General features: G+C 42.5%; 1 protein-coding gene and 1 pseudogene across 1 annotated transcript in view; both read left to right on the top strand.

Moving 5' to 3' along the window:
• LOC122907377 (cytospin-B-like) overlaps positions 1-24,316 on the top strand; it is a 426,680-nt gene that overhangs the window by 364,746 nt on the left and 37,618 nt on the right.
• On the top strand, positions 16,881-17,049 carry LOC122907963 (annotated as a pseudogene).

Below are 24,316 nucleotides of genomic sequence, written 5' to 3'. Positions count from 1 at the left end.
GTTGTGTTTTCCTTAATTCTTACAGTTCATAATTGGGAGCCCAAGATCTTCATTCAAACGGCCACATCACTTGGTTAGATAGAGTTTGTACTTCTGTGGCACATAATAGATGAACATTTCCCATCTAACTCCAAAGACTTTTAATAGAACACTACCTGATTTTCTTACGCTTTCCATCTCTCTTTTTTTTTTTATTCGACAGAGATCACAAGTAGGCAGAGAGGCAGGCAGAGAGAGAGAGGAGGAAGCAGGCTCCCCACTGAGCAGAGAGCCCGATGTGGGACTCGATCCCAGGACCCTGAGATCATGACCTGAGCCGAAGGCAGCGGCTTAACCCACTGAGCCACCCAGGCACCCCCACTTTCCATCTCTTAAGGTGATTTCTTGATAGTAATACAAAGGGTGATTTAATTGTGGATATCTCTCATGGCTTTGTCTGACTTACTGAGTCAGTCTACTGAAACAATAGTATCAGTTAAAGACCTTCCTCCCCACCACACACACACACACACACACACACACACCCCTACCCACCCACCAAGTACCTTAAATCAGACAGGACCTTCTACATTGATAAAAGTACAATTCAGGAAGAAAGAGTAGCAGTTATGTAATTCATCACACTAACTAGCACACCTTGGAAGTTACTACAGTTAGAAATGCATTTTAGAAACCTCATGAGTAAAAAGGAGAGAATTCAGCAATATGTCTTACACAGTTTTTCTTTTTTTTCTTTTTTTTTTAAATATTTAATTTATTTATTTGACAGAGAGAGATCAAAAGTAAGCAGAGAGGTAGGCAGAGAAAGAGAGAAGAGGAAGCAGGCTCCCCAATGAGCAGAGAACCCGATGTGGGGCTCAATCCCAGGACCCTGAGATCATGACCTGAGCCGAAGGCAGAGGCTTTAACCCACTGGGCCCACCCAGGCGCCCCTACACAGTTTTTCTAAATTGTTCATGGGATGGTTAAAACGTTGATCTGTTCTGTACCAGAAAACCTCATGACAATCTCTTAAGGGAAATTTTACCGGCACTCTGCGATCATAATGCAATAGAACTATAGGTAATAAAAGTTGAAATTTTTAAAACTTAACCCGTTTGGAAAAGTTTGACCCAAATAGAACTGAGAACTATAATTTATTAAAAAATTATTGTAAAGTTCTCCCTAAAGTTAGAAGTAAGCAAATTCATTCCTCTGAAATTTTTTGATATCCAAAAAGAAACAATGAAAATAAGTCAATTATTATACTCAGAAATTAGGAAATAAACAAGAAAAGAAATTTGGGAAAACAGGAAGGTGTTTTTTGAAAGGGTAGAAATTAATGAAACAGGTAATTGTGTCTGTTTCACTTTTCTCTTACTTTCAGCATTTAGTACATTGCCTGATACTTGTTTGGCACATAGTATTTGTTGAATGAATAAACCAAAAAACCCCACTTGAATTGAAACATCTCAGTGTGTGTTCTTTGTTAAAACAATTAAGTAGATAGAACTGTAGTTAGACTGATGACAAAACAACAGAAATGCCCAAAATTTGCAGTGTAAGAATGTATGTAATCAAAGATGTGGATATTTTTAAAAAATAGAATAAAATTAGAACATTTTGATGAAATTGAAAATGAAACTACTAAAATCAGTTCATGAAGAAATAGAACACTCAGACAGAAAAGTAATCTTGGAAGACATCACAAAGTAACTTAAAAGCTCCAAAAATTATCCTGAACCTGATTGTTTAATAGGTAAACTTTCTCAAGTACAAAAGATATAATTTCCATGCTAAAGTTATCTAGTGCATTGTTTTCCAAAGATTACTGTACTATGGAAGATACAGGTAATAGTTTAAGGTATATACACGTGACTATTTCTTAATTTAATAATGAATTTAAAATGTGTTAGAAAATTATATCTATTACATCAAATCTATGTTGCTTAGGATGAGGTTAGGGTAAAAAATGAGCCAACATTAAGTTTATGCAGAAAAATATTAAATCTATTGTCATAGGACAAGTAAATGCAAATATAGCCAGAATTATAAAGGTGATAAATAATAGAAACTTGGAAAAAATTCTGAAGTACATAAAAGATGGAAAGCATTCCCGTTTGTTTTCATATAAGTAGTACTAGTCTATTAATACTCTTCCTGATACCAAAGCCTTTCAAAGATAGAGCTAACAAGGCAAGCTGGAGTACGTTCTTCCTGATGTTAATATACAAGTCCTAGATGAAGTATAAGCCATATTTAATCCAACTAAAAGTACAATAACATTATATAAATTCACACCGAAAGTAAATTGAAAGAGAAAATAAAAACTTTCATCTTACTTCATGTCAGTAATGCATTTAATACAATTTAACATCTACCTCAGAAACATTTAATAAGAATGAATGGATCCTTTCTTAAGATAATAAATAAAATGGTCTGAAAGCCGCACACACTATGCTTAACAGGAAACTGAAAACATTCCTGTAAAGGTCAGGAAAATAACAGCGGTCCCCATATGGGACACTGTTTCTAGATAGACGAGCCAAAGCTATATAATTTTTTAAAATAATAATATTTATTGAATGAGACAAAATTAGCATTATTTCTGGTACAATAATTTTCTTGCAGAAATAGCAGGGAGGGTTAACTGAAAAACTATTAAAACTAATGAGAATTCAGTGAACAGCTTAGAAATGCACATACCCATATATGATATGTCATATATGTATGAATATGCATGTGCATGTACATGTTGTATGTATATACGTTGGGGTTGGTGTGTGTGTCTAATAGTAGCTTTCTTTTTTTTAAATTAACATATAATGTATTATTTGCCCCAGGGGTGCAGGTCTGTGAATCATCAGGCTTACACATTTTACAGCACTCACCATAATACATACCCTCCCCAATGTCCAACACCCAGCCACCCTATCCCTACCCCCCACCCCCCAGCAACCCTCAATTTGTTTTGTGAGATTAAGAGTCTCTTATAGTTTGTCTCCCTCCCAATCCCATCTTGTTTCATTCCTTCCCTCCCAACCCACCCTGCCACCAAACTCCTCATATCAGAGAGATCATGTGACAGTTGTCCCTCTCTGATTGACTTATACCCTCTAGTTCCATCCACATCCTCGAAAATGGCAAGATTTTGTTTCTTTTGATGGCTGCATAGTATTCCTGTGTGTGTGTGTGTGTGTGTGTGTGTGTGTGTGTGTATGTCTCACATCTTCTTTATCCATTCATCTAACAGAAGCTTTCTTTATGCTAGTAATGACCCAACACAGTGGTCTGTAAGAAGGTCACATTCACAGTGTGAACAAAGTGTGAGATCTGGGGGAGAAATAGGGGATGTAAAAGTCCTCTGTGTAAACTATAAACTCGTAGAAAGTTAAAACCCAGTGATAACACAGACAGCCTCTGTTAAATGAAGGTATTATCCTTCATGCATATATGGTGGGTTTTAAAATCAGAAATCATTGTTGAATTTTTTCAAATGCCTTTCAGACTTTATCTTGATGTTATTTTTCTTCTTTATTTTTTTTAAGATTTTATTTATTCATTTGACAGAGATCACAAGTAGGCAGAGAGGCAGAAAGAGAGAGAGGAAGGGAAGCAGGCTCCCCACTGTGCATAGAGCCCGACCTGGAGCTCGATTCCAGGACCCTGGGATCATGACCTGAGCCAAAGGCAGAGGCTTCAACCCACTGAGCCACCCAGGCACCCCTGATGTTATTTTTCTTGTTAGACATAATGAGGTCATGGGTTTGAAAAGTTTTGCCTCACAATGACATTTTTTTTAAGATTTTATTTATTTATTTGACACAGAGAGATCACAAGTAGGCAGAGAGAGAGGGAGAGAAGCAGGCTCCCTGCTGAGCAGAGAGCCCGATGCGGGGCTCGATCCCAGGACCCTGAGATCATGACCTGAGCAGAAGGCAGAGGCTTAACCCACTGAGCCACCCAGGTGCCCCTATAATAACATTTTAAATCCCGTTTTTCTTAGTACCCCTTTTGGATTTTTTTTTTAACATGAAAGATGAATTAGCCTAAGTTTTAATTCGTTCCTTGTTGGCTTATATATGAAAAAGAGTGTGTGTGCAAACTTAACTCTGAACTTTGATAACTTCGGTATGTTATAATTTTGTTTTTATACTTTTTTTTTTCAAGTAAGCTCTACGCCCAATGTGGGGCTCAAACCACGACCCTGAGATAAGGAGTGCCCCACGCTCCACCCGCTGGGTCAGCCAGGCCTCATTATGATTTTAGATTTTTAAACTTTCTAAGTCAGAGAGGTATTTTGTGAGCAGAGGAGACTAGGGTTTTCTCTGTTGAGCATGTCTCCCAAATGTGCCTTAGGAAGGGTATTTCTAGCCTGTTGAATTCTGTTTTCCTTTCTTAAAATTTTTGAGAGAGAGAGAGAGAGAGTGCATGTGTGAGTGGAGGGGAGAGGCAGAAGGAGAGAATCCTTGAGCAGACTCCCCACCAATCGGGCATCCTGACGTGGGGCTCGTCTGACAACCCATGAGGTTGTGACCCAAGGGGAAATCAGGACTCCTACACTTAGCCCATTGAGCCACCCAGACAACCTTATTTTCTTAAAATTTTCATATGGCTCCAATCAGATGAGACCAGCCTATGTCATAGGAGTGGCCTGAAAATACTGAGCATCTTGAAGGTTTGAGCGTGTCCTCCTGAAGATCTTGCCGTCCCATGACAGAGCGCGCTCCCTGGGATCATCCTCCCACCAGACGCGTCCTCGGCCCGTCGCGGCCACACACTCACAGCTGTGTCTCATGAGAAGCCATCTCCCCATGTGCCCACCCACTTCCCACCCAGCCTTCAAGGCCCTCCAGTGTCCCCCTTCACGTGGACCTGGCGAGACAGCCTGATCTTCTCCAGCTGACTGAGAACTACCTGAGAACACTCGCTTGTCCTAACTCCTCTCCACCGCCCCCAACGCTCCCTAGAGGCCCCAGCAAAAAAGCATGGGTTCAGTGACTCGGTGGCACCCATCCCTTGTATTTCCTGGAAATTTTTTAATTCTCAGAAGGTAGTCTTTATATTTTAAAACTGATGTAGTTGGCCAAATATTTAAAAACTGAGATTTAAAAAAAATCACTTCATGTTATGAACTTCAGAAAAGCTTGTTTCACAGAAAGAGATTTTCCACATTCCACACCACTACAAAGATAACCCCAGTATCTGTGGGCCAGCCGCTCCCGGGGGCCCTGGCACAGGGCGCCACCCCCATCCCAGAGGCCCAACAGGCCCCCAGCTCCATTGCCCTCTGCGTTTTTACAATTCCCACCTATTCCTAAATACTCTCTTACCCATATCCTTTTGCCCCATTCCTTGTTTTTAACCCCTTTTCTGGAAAAATCAGGCTTTTCCCCCTTCGCTTCTTTATCCTCCTTTCATTGCCAACCTCATATTTCTAAATTGAACTAATTACATGTCAGTGTGAAGATTAGGGGTTATGATAAACCTGGGAAGGTAAGGTCATAAATTTTGACCTGAAACTATATATGATGAAGAACCAGTGCCCACAACCTCCCAAGCCCTTGAAAATCCCCTTTGTTTTATCTGCCAGAGAATTCATTTTCTCCCTCTAATTGGTCCTGCTTTTCTCTCTAGCAGCAGCCAAATTAAAAAAAAAAATGATTCTTGGAAGGTTAAATTATCAGCAGTCTAACCTTCTGATTCATTAACAGATAAAACAAAGAGTCTATTCATAGTGGTCATAGGTCATGAAAATGATACGTTTATAGGTAAGTTTTGGTCTCTTCTGGCGGCCTTTCCATGCGAGTACGTTACAGCGTGCCCACGTTCGCTGCACTTATGTGCTGGCCCAAAGATGGGGTGAAAGGGTTTCTTTTTGGAGGTTAGCAGAATGTGTGCGGTGGGGAGGAAGTTATGTCTGTGTGTGTGTGTTTGTGTGTCCACGCGCCCCTCACAGCTTCCCTGACATCCTGACCTTCTGCGGCATTCTGCTTTAGCATTTGACACCTTGGTAGGGACTTTCACTCAGGAATTGGAGGTGATTAAGAAAGAGGAAAGAATGAAGGGTCCCTGGATGGCTCAGTCAGTTAAGCGTCTGCCTGGCTCAGGTCACGACTCCGGGGTCCTGGGATGGAGCCAGGTGTCAGGCTCCCTGCTCAGTGGGACTCTGCTTCTCCCTCTGCCCCTCCTCTCTCATTCTCTCTCTCTCTCTCTCAAAAATAAAAATCTTCGGGCACCGGGGTGGCTCAGTGGGTTAAAGCCTCTGCCTTTGGCTCTGGTCGTGATCCCAGGGTCCTGGGATCGAGCCCCACATCGGGCTCTCTGCTCAGCAGGGAGCCTACTTCTCTCCCTCTCTAAATGGTGGGATTTGGAGAATTCCAGACACATCAAGGAGGATACGGGAGGGAGCGCCCCCAAGAGGGCTTGGAAGCCCCGTGCTCACCCCCGACCTTGCATATTTTCCCTGGGGCTGTTCCTGAGTTGTCTTTTTTTTTTTAAGATTTTATTTATTTATTTGACAGAGAGAGATCACAAGTAGGTAGAGAGGCAGGCAGAGAGAGAGGAGGAGGCAGGCTCCCTGCTGAGCAGGGAGCCCGATGCGGGACTTGATCCCAGGACCCTGAGATCATGACCTGAGCCGAAGGCAGCGGCTTAACCCACTGAGCCACCCTGAGTTGTCTTTTGTGTAGTAAACTGATCATCTAGTAAGTGGACTGTGTCCTGAGTTCTGTGAGCCGTTAGAGCGAATTATCAAACCTCAGGTGGGGCTCGTGGAAACCCCCAGTTGGTAACGAACGGGTTGATGAGAAGTACAGGCGACAGTCTGGGACCTGGGACTGGCACCTGTAGTGGGGATCGTCCTGAACTTGTGGGGTCTGTGCTAACTGCAGGGGGTTAGGGTCAATGTCAGAATTGATTTGGAGGACACCGCACGGGGGTCCAGAGAGTTCAGAGAAGCCGTCAGTGCAGGAAAACCTGCACATTTTGGTGTCAGAAGTCGGTGTGAGTACAGCAGGCAAATGGTTCGTTTTATGGGGCCTCTTGAAAGCCTTGAGCCTCCCCTACCCTCTTCTGCTCCCTCCACCAGGGGAGCCCTAGCCAGTTGTCAGTGAAGTGCTCCTTCCTGGAGAGCAGGATTGAGCCCCTGGCTGGGCTCCTGACTCTGGCCCCATCAGCAGGCCGGCAGAACTCCCCACTTCCAGCCGGGTGGCAGAGAACACCTGCTCTGAGCTGGCCTGGGCGCCTTGGACTCAGACCATAGGCCTTTCTTCATTCACGTCGCCTGCTGCTCAGCGATCCCCTTCAGGGTTCTCAACAGTTTTCTTTACCTCAGCTTAGTTTTCTCCCATTATTTCTCCAGCTTCCTTATTACTGCCGATCTTTCCTGTCTTCCTTCCTGTCTCTTAATTTTCCAAAGAATTATATTCATCTCTTTATCCTGGCTCTCAGAATTCTGGATTTCCTTAGTTGGTGTTCTATTTCATGGGCTGGATTTTCTGTCGGTCAGTATTACGGACCATCAGTAGTTTGCACTTGAAAGCCATCGGTCCCAATGCCAAGTTTTCCTTTCAAATCTTACTGAGCGTGGGTGGGAGTCTTTCTAAGGGTGTGTTTACCACGCCAGCCTTGCTCCATAATCTGGGGACCATGACTGATTGGCTCCTGGGGTTTAGTGCTACTGCCCACCTTTGGTCACCCACCAGCATTCCTGACCCCCGAGAACACCACTGGTGCTTCTCAGAGGCCTTGGAGCTTCTCTCACCATGGTGAGCTCAGGGCTTCCGCAGGACAGGGGTGGGAAGGTGGGTTGCATGACGGATCCACCCCCCAGCAGCATTCCTGTAGCCTTTAAACCTCCCCTTCTGCCTCCTATCTGGATTTGAATCCAGATGCAAATTGGTGCTGAAAACAGAACCACACAAAATGTGGTACATCGAATAGAGAATGTTTCTGTAATGCATTCAGCCTGACTTAAACTAAGTTTATTCCCCTTGGCTTATGTACAGGTGCAAATTCCTGCAAATCCCTCAGTGCGTCAGCTTTTTCTTCTTAATATTTAACAACATGGGCTCTGGAGCCAGAATGTCTGCATTCTTTTTCTGGCTTCCCTATTTTCTAGCTGTGGGATGTGCGGGTGTGTGTGTGTGCTGGTCTCGTAATCCCTTCTGGTTTCCCTCCTGTAAAATGGGAATAATAGCACTTCCTTAAAGGGGCTCTTAGAACAGTATAACATTCTTAAAACAGTGCTTGGAAGGTAATGAGTTTTCTAAAATGATAATAAATAGGAACAAAAAAATTTAACAATAAATATTAATGTCTCATGTGAACCCCTTCTCTTTTTCTTTCTCCTCCCGTGTCTCTTTTCACTACTTCTTTCCAGTCATTTCCCTTGAGGTAAACAATGTTTCATTTATCACCAAATGTTGACAGAGTGCTTCCTTCCCCAACTCCAGGGTCCACTGTCCTCCCCTCCCCATGCCTGCCCCAGTGCGCTTTTCAGATATTCAAGGATCGTATGAGTTTCCTCTTGCTGCTATAACAAATGACCACAAACTTACTGGCTTAAGCCAACACAAATTTATTTTTTTAAGAGTTTTAGAGGCTGGAAATTTTGAAGGAATGTGTTGGCAAGGCTATGTTCCTTCTGGTGACTTCAGGGCAAATTTATTTCCTTGCCTTTTCCACCTTCAAGGCCACCTGCAACCTGCCGCCATCTTCCCAGTTCGTTGCTACAACCTCTGGTTCCATTATCACGTCTCCCTTTCCTGCCTCTGACCTGCCTGCAAAAAAAAAAAAAAAACAAAAAAAAAAAACCAACAACCCTGTGATGACAGTGAGCCCACCAGATAATCCAAGAGAATCTCCTCAAGTCAAGAGCCTTAACATAATCATATGCTCAAAGTCCCCTTGCCATGTAAAGTATTCACAAGTTCCGGGGATTAGGATGTGGGCATCGTTGGTGACCTCAGTCAGTCCACCACAGGGGAAGCTATATAGTAAAACTTTATTATATGGCACAACTCACCTCACTGTGGTGCCCTAAGCAGAGAGGTGTGGAACTCAGAGACCAGGAAGCAGTATTTCTTCCTGGGGACATTGGGAAAGATTTCACGGAAGAGGGAGATTTGAACCCAGTCTTAAAAGTTGAAGGAGCCTTTGTTAGAGGGTGGAGGAGGGCTTTTAGGCAGAGGAAATAGCAATCACCTAGAAACAGAGTTGTGAAAGAATCCGGGGTTCTAAGGACTAGCTAGGTCTTTGATGTTGCCAGAACATTAAGGAGGGATGGGAGCCAAAGAAATGTGTAGGTTGAATCCAGAGTGTGCTGGAATATGTCCCATGAAGAGAGGTGACCAGGGGATCTGTTTCGGTGTTTGTTTGTTTTAAAAAAAAATGAATATTTTACCTAATTATGTAAATAATACATCTTGTTTTATAGAAAATGAAGAAACGAAAGACATGTGTCCAGAAAATAAAAATCAGTCATAATCCTGCCAAGATTATGCCAAGAGATGACTCTTGACATTTCTCCGTAGTATGGTTGTGGAGCCTTTTATACACCAATACACACACATACTCTCAGAGAGTCAAACGATATCTTATATTCCATTTCCTATCTTGACTTCTTTATTTACTAGTGTAATAATAAGATTTTTTCATGTCATTAAATATTCCCAGATATTTTTACATCTCCAGTCTGTTGTACTATGGTACTATTGTATTCTAGTACCATATTTTTTAAAAAAAATTTAAAAGGGAAGGCCATATTTATTAAACTTGTAATTTGTTCATTTTTTTGTTTTTGTTTTTTTTCCAAATGGATCTAGTACAATAATTTATTTAATCCTCCTATTGTTGGATTCAGTATTTTTCTTTATCTTAAATAATTCCTATAAATAATCTGTGTTTAATTTTCTGACTCTATCCTTAGACTAAATTCGTAAGTAGATGTTTACTTGGCCAGAATATAAGATCGTTTATAAACCTCATGATACATACTTCTGTGTTCTTTCTACAAGTGTTATATAATACGTACAGCTGTGAGGAAAGTGTTGGTCTCATGACAGCCTCACCAGCATTATCATGACCCTTAGTAATTCTCCCTAACTTATTAGGCAAAAAAAGGACTTCATTGTTTTAATTTGCATGTCTACTGAATTTTGTGTATATATTGGTCATTTTTTCCTGGGATTTATCTATTTCTAACTTTTCTCAGTGTTCCAGTTGGGTTTTTAAGTTACTCTCATTTATTCTGTGGTATGTTAACACTGTGAACCCATTTCTGTTTTATCATTGCAGATCATTTCAGCAGGGTTTTCTGGTAGCATGTTGATTATTATGTTTTGCTTTGTCTGTTTGTTTTGGAAATATACAAGCCTAAAACTGTAATAATGGAGATTTATTTTTTCCATTGGATTTCTTATGTTATTTCTAGGCTTAGAAAGATTTCTCCCACCCAAAGGTCAAATGTTTTTGGTTTCACATTCCATTTTTTGATATTTTTGTATTTAATCCATTTATAATGTTCTTTGGTCTATGACTTAAAGTGTATTTAAAACATTTGGCAGTTATTTCAATAGCATTTACTGAGTGACATTTCTTTTCCTCGTTGATTTGAATTCACTGTCTTTTATCTGTTTCGATATTTACATATTTTTGGATATATTTGCTGTCTCTGGATTCTGCTTCATTGATTACATGATTTCAGTTTTTGTGGCCATGGAATCTTTTAGTGTCTGGTGAATCGAGTTCTCTTCATTGTAGATTTCTCTTGTTTATTTTTTATATGAGTATTTGGATCACTTTACCTTGTTTCAGAAAACATCTTATGTGAAATTGGGTGAAATTGCATTACTTTAGGGGAAAATCCACAGAGATTTTAGTACTGAGCCTTTCTTTCTCAGAATGTGGTGTCTTCATTCATTATCCTATATATTCTCTTATAAATTTATCTTTTATTTTTTTAAGTAGGCTCCATGCCCAACATGGAGCTTGAACTCACGACCCTGAGATCAAGAGTTGCTTGCTGTGGGGCGCCTGGGTGGCTCAGTGGGTTAAGCCGCTGCCTTCGGCTCAGGTCATGATCTTAGGGTCCTGGGATCGAGTCCCACATCGGGCTCCCTGCTCAGCAGGGAGCCTGCTTCCTCCTCTCTCTCTCTCTGCCTGCCTCTCTGCCAATTTGTGATCTCTCTCTCTGTGTCAAATAAATAAATAAATAATATTTTTAAAAAAAAGAGTCTGCCTTCGTCTAAGGTCATGATCTCAGGGTCCTGGGATCTGCTTCTCCCTCTCCCTCTGCCATTCCCCCTGCTTGTGCGCGCTCTCTCTCTCTCTCTCTCTCTCTCTCATAAATAAATAAATAAAAAGTCTTAAAAATAAAATTTTAAAAAAAGAAGAATGAACTAAAGACAATGTATTAAGACCAGATGACTGGGAAAATCACTGAGTGAGCCAGAGAGACAGACATACAGACACACTGAGAGAGACCCTGAGAGACACTGAGACCAGGAGGCTCAGGAAGAGAATTACAGAGGCAGCCTAAAGAATTCACTCTTAGAAATTTTAAGTTGTAGCCCAAAGGAACATCTAAATGGTTCTGTTACCTTCTGTTAAACTGCTGCTGATTCGTAGCAGGGCAAAATGGTTGCTGGTCAGTAGAGATGGTCTGTATTTTTCCCTTCAACTAAATATCCATCCTTCTTCCCCCAGGATGCTTCTGTTCTCATAGGAGGCGTGGAAAGCAATAAGATCGTTTTTTTACAGTGCTCCTTTGCTTTTACTCTGTGGCCCTGCCCTTGATCTTTCTGGAGTTTTATCCTCTAAACTGTTCTCTCTCAGGGTGACGCTTTTAAAGATTATAGAATGAGATTAGCCCTCCCTAATTTTAGCAACACTGGTGTGCTCTTTAGTTTGATTACATGTTGTCTGTTGGTTTGTGGCTTCATCTGTCTGCTCCACTGTCTTGTCCACAAGTCCGTTAGTTCTGTCAAAGTGACCTGTCCTCACTGCTCTTCCCGGTCTACCCTCAAGACACAGCGTGGCTGTGATCCCTTCCTTGGCCACCTTCCCTGACCCTATGGGCGGGGCCACTGCCCTTCTTTGCTCCCCAGGTTTCACATTTTCTCTTTCTACTCTCTTTGCCCTGCTGTATCGCAACCATCTCCCGACATAGCTGTCACATACTTTCCTACATTTATACCTCTATCACTGGGCTTGGCCCCTTCGAGAATTTAGGAAAGATTTGTCAGATGCGAACAGTCTGAACTACATTCATGCCAGGGCATCGTGATGGAGAGAGTACACAGATGGTTGGAAATCTTAGAGCTAGAGATTAATATTTAGGAATTGCTCACTTGGAATGGCTGTTTGAAGCCTGAGAAGTAGACTGTGGAAAGGGTGCCGAGAGAAGAGAGCAGAGTCCACAATCTCCTGTCCTTCCCATCTCTCGCGTGCCTTAGGTCAGAAGTCTGGGTATATGGCTAGTGTAGTACAGGCCTGGTCCCGTCTTTTGGCCACTGCTTACAACAGAAATGATTTTCAGTAAAGTGAAAGCCACAGTGTGCGGGTGTTAACAGCTCCCCTTCCCCTTCCCACATTCAGCCCTTGAAGGGGCCCCAGGTCCTATGCATCTGAGGAGCTAGAAGTCGGCAGGGAGTGCTTCTCCTGCATGAAGTCTCAGAAACGTGAGATCAGAGAGGAACGTTCCCCACAGCCAGGCCAAGGAGGCCCCAGTGTACCAGTCCATGCACTGCTGGGCTCGCGAATGAAAACCTCCATGCCCTCCATGTGGGGATTTGCCGTTGTCCAAGAAACACTGACACGTCTCGGTGCCGAAGGCCAAACCCAGCTTTAGCAATGAAAAGGTGTGATCCCCTTGGAGGGGGATTTAATAACTTGAGGTACAGCGCTCAGGCTGAACATTGAGAATGAGCAGAGCTAAATCAAAGAGACAGAAGAAAGCATCCACCAGAAAAAAAGTAGTAACTCAAAGAGTTATTGTTCCTGATTCGAAACTTTGATCAGATGAAACAAACACAAATGATAACAGCCCCTACTGAGAACTGAATTAGTTTTTTTGGAAGGATATCTTGTCAGACACAAAGATACTGGTATCATGAAATTGGTAACATGTTTGAGAGACCAGTGTAGGAAGGGAGGAAAGGAACGGATGGAGAAGACGTAAAAAATAAAAGGAGAAAACCTAAGCTGAAGGAGATTTTAGGCTTCAGATTAAAGGACTCACAGTAGTCTGGAAAAAGACATAATTTAATGGCTCCACTGCAGCAATAAAGATAAAAATTCTGCCAACTTCTAGACAGGAAGATGGGTCAGTTTTGAGGGGAATCAGGATGGCGTTGAAATGCTCACGCACCAACAGCTAGGACAGTTGGTCGGGACTATTGACCAGAAGGATCTGGAATCTTCTAAACGCAGCCATATCAGCCTGGGTTCTTACTCACGGGGCCGCAGGAGCTGATCTGGGTTGATGTAGGAAGAAAAACCAGTTTTAATGGATATTGAGTTGCTGTGGAATTGTCCGAGGGCTGGAGAGTGAGACGTTGGAGATAGAGCAGCCCGGAACAGTGCCGAAACTCTCACAAAGCATCGGCTGAGGCTGGAGGCTGCTGCTCTGTGCGTGGGCCAAGACAGTGCAGGCTGCACCCGACCTACCGGCAGGGATCCTGGTCTTGAAGCAGCCGCCGAAGCTGCCGGCGACCAGGTAAGCATCCTGGTCCTTGCTTTGTAGCACTGGTTCCGGAGTCAAGTTCCACTTGGGGCAGGTGGAATTTCTGGCAGGGTCAAGGGGGCATCTAAGCTTGTAAAGGGGGGCTGCAAAAGCAAACAGCTGATATTTTCAGCTAATTCAGTGGGAGGAGGACCTGCCTTCAAAAGAGAAATAAAGTAGGGAAGAAAGGTAGGAAAGCTAGATCGTCAGAAAGAATGCCAGTTACAAATTCTCCTGCCAAGATATCCCTTAATGAATCAGAATAAAAAAGGATATTTTTAGACGTGAAGGATTTATTATACTCTACGTGAGCAACTATTCAAATGACCAATTAGATACTGGTAATTGGATCAGCAGAAACCTTAAGCCAGAGGAAGATCAAGCATATAAGACACTGTGACGAGCAGTGAATTGTGCAGCCTGAGACATTGGGGATATAAATTGAGGAGGCCAACGCAGCCGAAAATTCATAATGTAACTGTAAAGCGGGATTCTTGGGGGGAAAAAAAAAGATCATACTTTCAGGGAAAATCTAGACAAGGGCACAGAACTGAAAATTCTAGAGTAGCTCAGCAAAACCCACAATTGCAGTGGGGGCATTCAAGGCCTTCATAGATCAAATCACTCTAAAATTAATCTCACCTTTGTTGGTGAGGAAGTAAGGGGGCCATGGTGGTTTACTTGTGATGAAGGCTTGGTTAGGACTATTAAGAATGGCCAGTAACCACAAACAGAAAAGAAATGCATAGTATTCCCCAAATAAGGGGGATTGAGGATGGTAATGCCTGGTAAGCCGGTCAGAAAGGAATAAAGTGAAGCAGTATCAGATCAGCAAAAGTGATGGGGGGAGAAGAGAACGAAAGAAGAGTTAATGAACAGGAAGCAAAATAAGAAACAAGAAGCAGAAACAAGAAAGCCAAAGAAAAGCCCCACGATAAATATTCTTAAGCTAAATTCACCAATTAAAGAACAAATAGGAGACATATATCAGTGCCTCACAGAGAAGAAAGTAAGAACAGGAACACTGAACATGAAAAAGAGGGATATTACATACCGATAAAAACCAAATATATGTGACCATCTTTAATCTTTAAGCAACAAAATATATAGAACAAAAACTGGAAATAAAAGATGCATTGTTTTTTCTTTAAAAAATCCATACTGTACCAGAAGATGTTAATTATGTGGTCTTTCTAATTTGACAGCCCAGGGAAGCTAGACTGCTAACTCGGATGCCCACGGGGACCACGTGCGTAGCACGAATATGTGAATTATTGGGTGTAAGACAGCAGAGATGATGGGAATCGCACAGTGAACTAGAGAATGCATGCCTTGCCTAAAGGCATTGAGATTCATACATTTAAAGGACTTTGCCAGCCAAATAAAACATATCTGTAGCTTGCAGGCTGCCTGTTTTCACCCTCTGAAACAAACAAATAAAAGAAGCAAAAACATAGAAGTTATAAATAAAAGATTCGACACATTTATGGAACAGGGAATATACATTCTTTAGGTCTAGGATTGTTTGCAGGACTTGGTCATGTACTTTGTCACAGAATTCCTATTTTAAATGCAATAATCTGTCATCATAATCCAACAAAATAAATGATAAAAAGATAATTATTTTTTAAAAAACTACTTTGGAATTCAGAGACATGGTGTTTAAATAATTTCGGCACCAAGAGAAGGTCAAAACAAATTATGAATAATCTAGAAATACACAGAGGGAGTGAGGTTTTGTAACCACAAAATGTATGATCACGGACGCTTTTATTACCATAAGAGAAAAAGGACTGAAAACGTCTGCGTGAAATAGTCAACCTGTGAAACTAGGAGAAAAGCAAAAGAAAAAAGAGAGAAATAATCATGTTAAAAGCTGAAAGGCATGAGGTAGAAGACATAAAACTGTAAAGAAGAGAAGTCAAACCAAACACTAGTTTTTTGAAAAGACAAATAATGGACGTGATCTCTGATTAAAGAAAAGAGGAAAAATATTAAAAATAAGTGAGGATCTATTGTTACAGATACGAAGGAAATGAGGAATTCAGTGTATAACAATATATACAAAAACGGTGCATTTCCCTCAAAATATAAATTCACAAAATTAGTCCTGGAAAAAGTATAAAACTTGAAGTATTATTATTATTTTACATTGCTTTGGTATCAATGCAGTAAGGCAAAAACATCTTTGGCTTAAATATTGAAAAGAAAAGTTAGACCGACGAATAAGGGAATTTGTAAGTGACTGTAAGTCACTTGTAAGTAACTTGTAAGTAACATTTTTAAAAATGTTTTATATATAAGATAAATATGGAAAAAATAATAGCTTTTTCCTGTACTAGAAATAACTAGTTAATGGTAGAAATTGAAAAAAAAAATCCAGTGCAGAGGTAACGTAAAATATCTAGGAATAATTTTAACTAGAATATTATAGGACATAAGGTAAAAGGTGTTAAATCTCCTTGAGGTTCTTAAAATAAGACTTAAAATAATGGAGAAGCTATACTCCATTCCAGAAGGGGCAGACTTAATATTATAAAATTATTAATGTATCTCAAATTAATATGCCTGGATATGATACTAATTTCTCCCAGAATTATTTCTTAGGGGGAAAAAAGGAAGCTCCTTACATTCAGGACTCACAGAGTGTCATTTTTAACCAAGTGACATGTTCTTAATTACTTGATTCTGAATAACAAAGTAAGATTCGGGGGAATCAGCCTAAAATAACCTCAGTTTTCATTTTAGAGCCTTACAGAGGCCGTCTGACAGAGCTGGTTTAGAAAAAGGGAGGCATATTTAAAACAAATTTGCTGTGTATTCTGTGGAGTATAATCTCACAGTTGCAAGTGTTCCGTATCGTTAAATCAAGGCTTTGAAAGATATTATATGACAGAGTAAGCGCTTCTGTTGTAGGTCACCAATATACACTCACAGGAATTTTTTTTTTAAAGAAATTGACATAATACCATGTAAATATGTATTTGAGACTTGGTACGAAATTTTCAGTGATCTTATGATTGCAGTCTTGGATTCAAAAAAACGCCAAATCTCAAAACAGATTACTTAGATGGCTCTCTGGTAACCTGGGAGAGAAGGCTTTAAAGTGGCCTTCGTAATAACAAGGGCAGCACTGAGACCATGCATGGGATGAACGTGGATAAAAATGTTCTTGAGCTTTGCGCAGTGGCAGTATCGTAGCCAATGAGGTTTATCCGAGGCGCGATTATTGCTAATTGAAAAATGTTCTTGAGGTATGAGCACGGGATCCATGTTTCTAAATGCGTATGTTTTATAAAATGTGGTTTAAATATGTACATATAAATTGAAGTTTAATAAATTAATATATGTTCTATAAGGCAGTAAGGTATTATAAGTAATTATAGTAACATATTTAAGAAATACCCAATTTATTAAATTTTTAAAAATGTTTTACATATAACGGGTTATACACATTACGTGTTAAATAGATATGAATAATATGTAAATTGAAGTAGGGATTTGACTCTCTGTAGCAATAAAAGCTTACTCAAGTTGGTCAAGAAGTTCGTATTCTATTAACGAAAACCTGATTTTGTTTCCCAGGTAAAGGTCTGGGTACGTGGCCTAGACCACGTACCCAGACCTTTACCTGAGAAACCTGGGGCTCGAAGGTGCTGAGCCTTGATTCTTCCTGACATCTGGCTCCACCAGGTGAGATCCTGACCTCAGGGTCCCACGTGTGACATGTGCATATCAGGCAGCAGAGTGGAGGAAAGGAGTGAGCACTGACTGGTAAGGAGAGCTTCCAGAAGCTACTGTATCCAGTGGGCCAGAACTTGGTCACCCAGCCGCCCCCAGCTGCAGAAGAGGCTGGAGAATGTCCTTATTCTGAAACCACGTGCCCCTCGCAAAAGTCCTATTATTGAGAAAGGAAAAGAGAAGCAATACTGAGGTATATGCAGCCTCTGCTTGCACATAGGTAAAAATCTGGGGGAAATATTGCAGAAAATCCTGAATCTATGAGGTACGCCTGTAAACTGTCGGGTATGGTGGTGGCATAGGTCAGTTGACAATGGTATGATAATTCAATGCGAGGAGGAGTATGCTGTATATTCTAGTGCTAAAGTAGAAGTCACAAAGGCAAGTTTACAGCTCTCAAAAAAAAAAAAAAGTTTACAGCTCTCTGTCATATATGCGTGTGTTACAATCCCAGACTAAAGACTGATAAGCCCCTCTGTGTCGACACAGAAGAACACATTCTTTCCATATCTCTTCCTGTGCGCATCTCAGGAAAGTGGGGGATCTTGATTACATCAGTTTTAGAAAGAGCATTATCATTTCTACTTGCAGAGGGACGAGTTTGTTGACTAAGAGTATGAACTTTGGAGACCACGTTTCGCGGGTTTGAATTCCAGCTCAAGACTCGTAACCTTGGGCAGGGTATCTGCACCCACCTTTGCCTCGGTTTCCTGTGACCTAATATACCCATAAAGTCAGCACCTGCTACAAAGGCCTTAAATGGGCTCATACGTGTAAGGTATCCACTGCAGAGTAGGTTGTACATAGGGGAGGGCCATTTTTCTTTCTTTCAATTACAAATATTTATGACATAAGTCAAGGAAAAGGGAAGGTTCACTTTAGGCTTTGGGTGGTAAAACGCCAAACATATTTTTATCGCTTTTAGAGCTTGATTTTGAAGAACATGGTGAAGCAGTTTATTTATTTATTTGGAGGGGGCAGATCAGGGGTGGGAGGTGGGCAGACTGGGAGAGAGAAAGAATCTTAGGCAGGCTCCACACTCAATGCAGGGCTCGATCTCGTGACCCTAAGATCATGACTTGAGCCAGAATCAAGAGTTGGACGCCTAACCCACTGAGCCACGTGCCTTTACTTCTTCTCCCTGTTCCGAAGAAGTGGCACCAGCTTGGCCCATAAAGTGTCCAAACACTGAGCATCTCGTATTTACCAGCATGAACTTTACCCTGTCTTCAGTGTCTCTTTGGAACCGGCAAATCGTCAGCGGAATTACCTTTGGCTTCCCTGTCTTGACATTTTAACGAGAAGAACGCTAGGATGAGAAACAGAGGCATACAGTTAACGGGTTTATGAGAGAAAACTGTGTCATCAGCCTAGGGGGGGGCGTGATGAATTGAATTGTAGTTTCCAGAGATGGAAACTGCCTCCCATCCCGTGCGCTCTTCCACATGGTGACTTTGCCACCGACTCTGTCAAGAATGTGAGCCTTCAATCCGGGCAGGCCTAGGATTGCTTCAGCCACCGGAAAAGGACAGAAGTGACCCCATGTGACCGCCAAGCCTGGCTTGTAAGAGGCCCTGCAGTGACCCCCACCCTTGTGTGCAGACATAGCCCTGGAGCCCCGAGCCATCTGTACTGGGCTCAGCCACCCCAAGACCACCCTACTGGAATACTCTCCCCCCCACACACTCCGGTGGTCCACTTCCACTCCCATATGATGGCCCTGGTTGTCCTTTCCGCCATGTGACTGAGCCAGCTGGCCTGTCCGGCCCAGCCAGTCTTGAAGTGACTGAGCCCCCAGCCAGCACGGGGACGGCAATCACCAGGCAGCATCGACCTAAGTTATAACTGCCTGGCCAAGCCTTTTCCAAAATCCTGAACTGCAAAATAAGATGGTTCTTTCTAGCCATGAAGTTGTAGGGGAAACTTTGTCCTGAAACAATGGTAACTTGCTCAACAGTATATGTAATTTTCAGTTGTCATCTAATATCCCACGCGGGGGTGGTGCAGCATTTTTCCTCTTCCCTGGATGTGGTGGCGTGCGGATGTGAGGCCTGGAACCGTCCAGACCTCCCCCTGGCATGAGGCAAGGCAGCTCACTGATGAAGGCAGCCTGTTGAGGAACGCAGGGGCAGGGGAGGGAGAGCCATGAGCACATTCTTCATTGCTGGACCCCAAGCCAGACTTGCTCCCAGCATTCCAGTTACGTGAGCCAAAAACATTTCCTATGATTGTTACAAGCTTGAGTTGGGGGTTCTCTTGTGACCAGGAGATTCCTTGCTCGTGGTGACCACATCTGCAGCATTTTTGAGATTCTGGGTAATGTTTCAGAGGGACATTGCTAAATCAGAGACTCCCGGGGCAGTCCACCCGATGAGTGACCCCCGGCTCCCCTGAGGCTTGGCAGGAAGGACTAGGAATGCTCTGCTTACAGAGTAGAAAACCAAGGAGAAACAAAGCTGCCGTCACATATTCAGATGTCATGTGGAAGAAGCAGTCGTTTTGTTCTTCGTGGTTCCAGATTGTCCCAGAACTGGCACCAACATGTGCCATATTCACGAAGATCGAATTCAGCCACATATAAAGAAGGATTGTCCAAATCTTTCCGCTTCCCATGGTGGAAGGCCTGTCTAATGCCGGCTTCTCTTTCCCTGAAAATCTTCGTCGGTGACTGGCACATGAGACTGGGAAATAGCAGCCGAGATCAGACGTTGTCACTACTACTTGGTATGAAAGATTAGGTTACATGATTCCTCTGTTTCTAACAGTTCTGAAATAACACATTTTGTGATTCATTAGGTATGGGAAGACATACTTATTGTGAGACCCATGGGCAAGTTGTGAAGCCTCTAGACTCTGTTTCCTTATGCATAAAATGAAGATAACAATACTTTGCCAAGTGATTTTTGGGAGCCTCAAATTAATGTGTATGAAGATGCTTTGAAAACCAAAGCACTACACACGTTAAGTGGTAGTATCATTTCCCGCCTTGTGAACTCCCAGTGTGACGAATGTGGTCAATTCCTTAAAGTTCTATGTTTTGACCTATGCATGGTTTAAGAAAAAGTACAGGAAAAAGTGATGGTAATCCAGATAAACCTATTTGGCATGCCCTGTCCACCTAATTCTCTGATTTCTGTCATTGCAAATTCAGGTGAATTTGGTATCTTTTAATGGTGGCATTTGGAAGTTTCTCGCTGATTGCAATGACATGGGGCTACCACTCAGCCAAGTTGTAATTTTAGGGAGTCAGAGCTAAACTGTGATCCAGAGCGGGTCATTCTTGGTTACATCAAGACTCATAGGAGCGCGTGGGCAGCTCTTTCGGTCAAGCGTCCAACTCTTGAGCCCAGCTCAGGTCTTGATCTCAGGGTCATGCGTTCCAGCCCCACCTTGGTCTCCGCATACCTCCCTCCTCCCCAGAAACGCTCACAACTTGGGAAGTGGATCTTTTGTCATCTCTACGGAGAGGAAGGCTGCACATGGAGAGGCAGATCTTCTAATTCACACAAGTCCCACCGCTCTCAGCTCCTCCTCCTCCTCTCTGTTTGCTGCCTAGGGACCCCGGGGGGCATCTCCTGTGCAACGGTGTTGTGAAGATTTCCTTTGGCGCACACAGTGGGCCAGGAGCTAACCTAGCACACAGAGTGAATTGTGAGACCAGCCGTTGCCCCGGCCACTTCAGTGTCAGCGGACAGGAGACGTCCCCACCTGCTCTGTGCTTTTCAAATGGCATGTTGGGAGCTGCCCTTCCAGAACCGTTTTGCATTTTGGCTTCTCCTGGAGATGCCAGCACCCGGCCATGTGGGCCGCCCACAAGGAGCCGTTCAGCCCGTGCTGTCATCTCTCCTCGTTAACACTACCGCTTTGTCTCTTGCCTTATCTTGCCTTGAGCTCAGTACAGAGTGGTCACTGTATCCTCCCCGGGCCAGAGCCCCCACACAGTGTTAGGGGGCTTTTGTTCAGAGACCCTCTCCCGTCTGGAGCACTGTTCATGGTGGCCGTGGAACAGTGTGGCTCTGTGGGAAAGAGAAGGACACAAATTTACAAGTGTTTTAAACTCTCACCCAAGCCACTGAGCAAGTGGAGTGCGAGTAAAATTAACTTGGCATTCTGAGAAAAAAAAAGGGGGGGGCGTGCAAAATGAAGACAAGACAAAAAACTTTTATGGTGTTTCAAAAACCATCTCTAAATGGTGACCCTGCCCTTTGCTTTTCTCGAAGGCAGCAAAATAAGCAAGTAATATGGTTCATTAGCCTCTGTAGGATTCTTTTGTGCGTTTTCCCTGCTGTTTGGTTTGCAGAGGAGTTTCTGTGAGGTTTAATATGAAATACATGAATCTCTAGAAGATACTCCACTGAAACTCCCCGCAGGGTTGGTCTAGCTCAGAAAAAATGATGTTGCAGTCACCAGTGAGGTGGGGCCGGCGATTTGATACCAAAGCTTAGTTCCTTCTGGCTGTGTGGCCTTAGACTTTTTGCCGTTATCTCCCTTGTTCTAAGTCCAAAGGAACAGTGCTGCCCATAAAACCAACAGACTGCTGATTACCTACTTCCGCACCGTATTTGCAAACATTCCCATTTCTTTTTCTCCATGCTTACCATCCAAGGTAGTGCATGCACAGGTTAGAAAATGGAATGGTACAGGGCCTCTTCTCGTGAAAAGCAAAACTGCTGTTGCCCTACACCTTCCCACTTCTCAAAGTTAACCGCTTATACTTGTGTACGCTGCATTTTTTTTTTTTAAATAGACTTTTAGAGCAGGTTTGGGCACAGCAAAATTGGGCGAGCACAGAATGCCCATACAACCCCCGCCCTCCCAACACAAGTGTGGACAGCCTCCCTCGCCATCAGTGTCCCTCACCGCAGTGGTACAATTGTTAGAGCTGATGCACTTATGTTGACGCATCACAGTTACCCAGAGTCTGTGGTTTACATTCTGTGGGTCTGGGCAAATGTATCCAGTATGATAATACCATACAGAATAGACTCATGGCCCTAAGAGTCCTCTGTGCACCCCTATTCGTTCTCCCTTCCCCCGACCCCATGGCAACCACTGATCTTTCTGCTGTCTTCATAATTTTGCCTTTTCCAGAGTATCAGATAGTTGAAATCATACAGTACGGAGCCTTTTCAGATTGGCTGCTTTTTCTTAGTCTGTGTTTAAGGATCCTCCCTATTTTTGGAGCTTCGTAGCACATTTCTTTTTTGCACTGAATAATACTCCATTGCCTGGATGTATCACGGTTCCTCCATTCACCTCCTGAAGGACATCTTGGTGGCTTCCACGTTTTGGCGATTATGAATAGCACTGCTGTGAACAGCTGTGTGCTGGTTTGTGCGTAGATGTGAGTTTTCAACCCATTTGGGTAAATACCAGGGTATGCGATTGCTGAATCATGGCAAAGAGTATGTTTAGTTTTGTAAGGAACTGCCAAACCGTCTTCCCCAGTGGCCATACCATTCTGCATTTCCACCAGCAATGAAGGAGCATTCCTATTGCTCCACTTCCTTCTCGGCAGCAGGAGGGGTTGTTGGCGTTTTGGATTTTAGCCATTCTCTTCGGCGTGTTGTGGTCTCTCATCGTTGTTTTAAATTGTTCTTCCCTAATGACAGGTGGTGTGGGATGTCTTTTCATATGCTTATTTGCCATCTGTTTGTCTTCTTTGGTGAGGTGTCTGTTCAGGTATTCTGCCCATTTAAAAAAATTTTTTATTTGATAGACAGAGATTACAAGTTGTCAGAGAGGCAGGCAGGGAAAGAGGAGGAAGCAGGTTCCTTGCTGAGCAGAGAGCCTGATGTGGGGCTCGATCCCAGGACCCTGGGATCATGACCTGAGCCAAAGGCAGAGGCTTAAGCCACTGAGCCACCCAGGAGCCCCTCTTTTACCCATTTTTAATTCGAGTTGTTTGTTTTTTTATTCTTGAGTTCTTTGTCTGTTTTGGATAACAGCCCTTTATCAGATATATATTTTGCAAGTATTTTCTCTCAGCCTGTGATTTGTCTTCTCATTCTCCTAACATAGCTAGTTTTTGGCTTTTCATTTTTTTTTAAGATCTTATTTGTTTGAGAGAGTATGAGAACATGAGAGGGGGAAGGGCAGAGGGAGAAGCAGACACCCTGCTGAGCAGGGAGCTGGATGTGGGGCTCGATCCTGGAACTCCAGGATCATGACCTGAGCCAAAGGCAGTCACTCAACCAGCTGAGCCACTGAGGTGCCCCTAGTTTTTCAGATATAGACATTTTGTTGACTCCTCCTCTAACAGATGAGGATTTAACTCATAACTTCACCTCCTCACAGTCTTAATGTGACTTCTTTAAGTTCCTTTCTTGCCTACATCCTTTATTTCAGTAACATTTTCCATGTTTATTTCTTGCTTTGTCGGTTGTATATAGTATCTTTGAAACTCTCCATATGCAGGATGAGGTTGGATATTATTGTCACTACAATTTCTACCAGCTTTTTCCACCTGTGGTCTACCTCCCCATGTCTTTCATTTGTACTTTCACTTTTTCTTAAAGCTTTTTAATTTTTTTTTAAAGTAATCTCTACATCCAGTGTGGGGCTCGAACTCACAACCCTAAGAGCAAGAGTCACATGCTGTACCAACTGAACCCACCAGGTGCCCTCTACTTTAACACTTTTGCTAGCTGGGATAATGTTCCAATGTTCTATAAAATCATCTTGCAGATTGTGTATAGATCAATTGAAATAGTACTGATGTAATTGTGACTATATATATATTCCCTGCAGAGGAAAGTCATCTGTTAAAATTTTGTGACCTTTCTCATGCAACTTCTTGTTTTTATGAAGTTTCTGGTTTTCTCACTGTTTTTTTTTTATTACATCCTCATTCTTTTTCATATTCTTCAT

This window comes from Neovison vison, chromosome 5 (genome assembly GCF_020171115.1).
Source record: "Neovison vison isolate M4711 chromosome 5, ASM_NN_V1, whole genome shotgun sequence".
NCBI classification, from domain to species: Eukaryota; Metazoa; Chordata; class Mammalia; order Carnivora; family Mustelidae; genus Neogale; species Neogale vison.
This window is presented reverse-complemented; position numbering and strand designations above follow the sequence as displayed.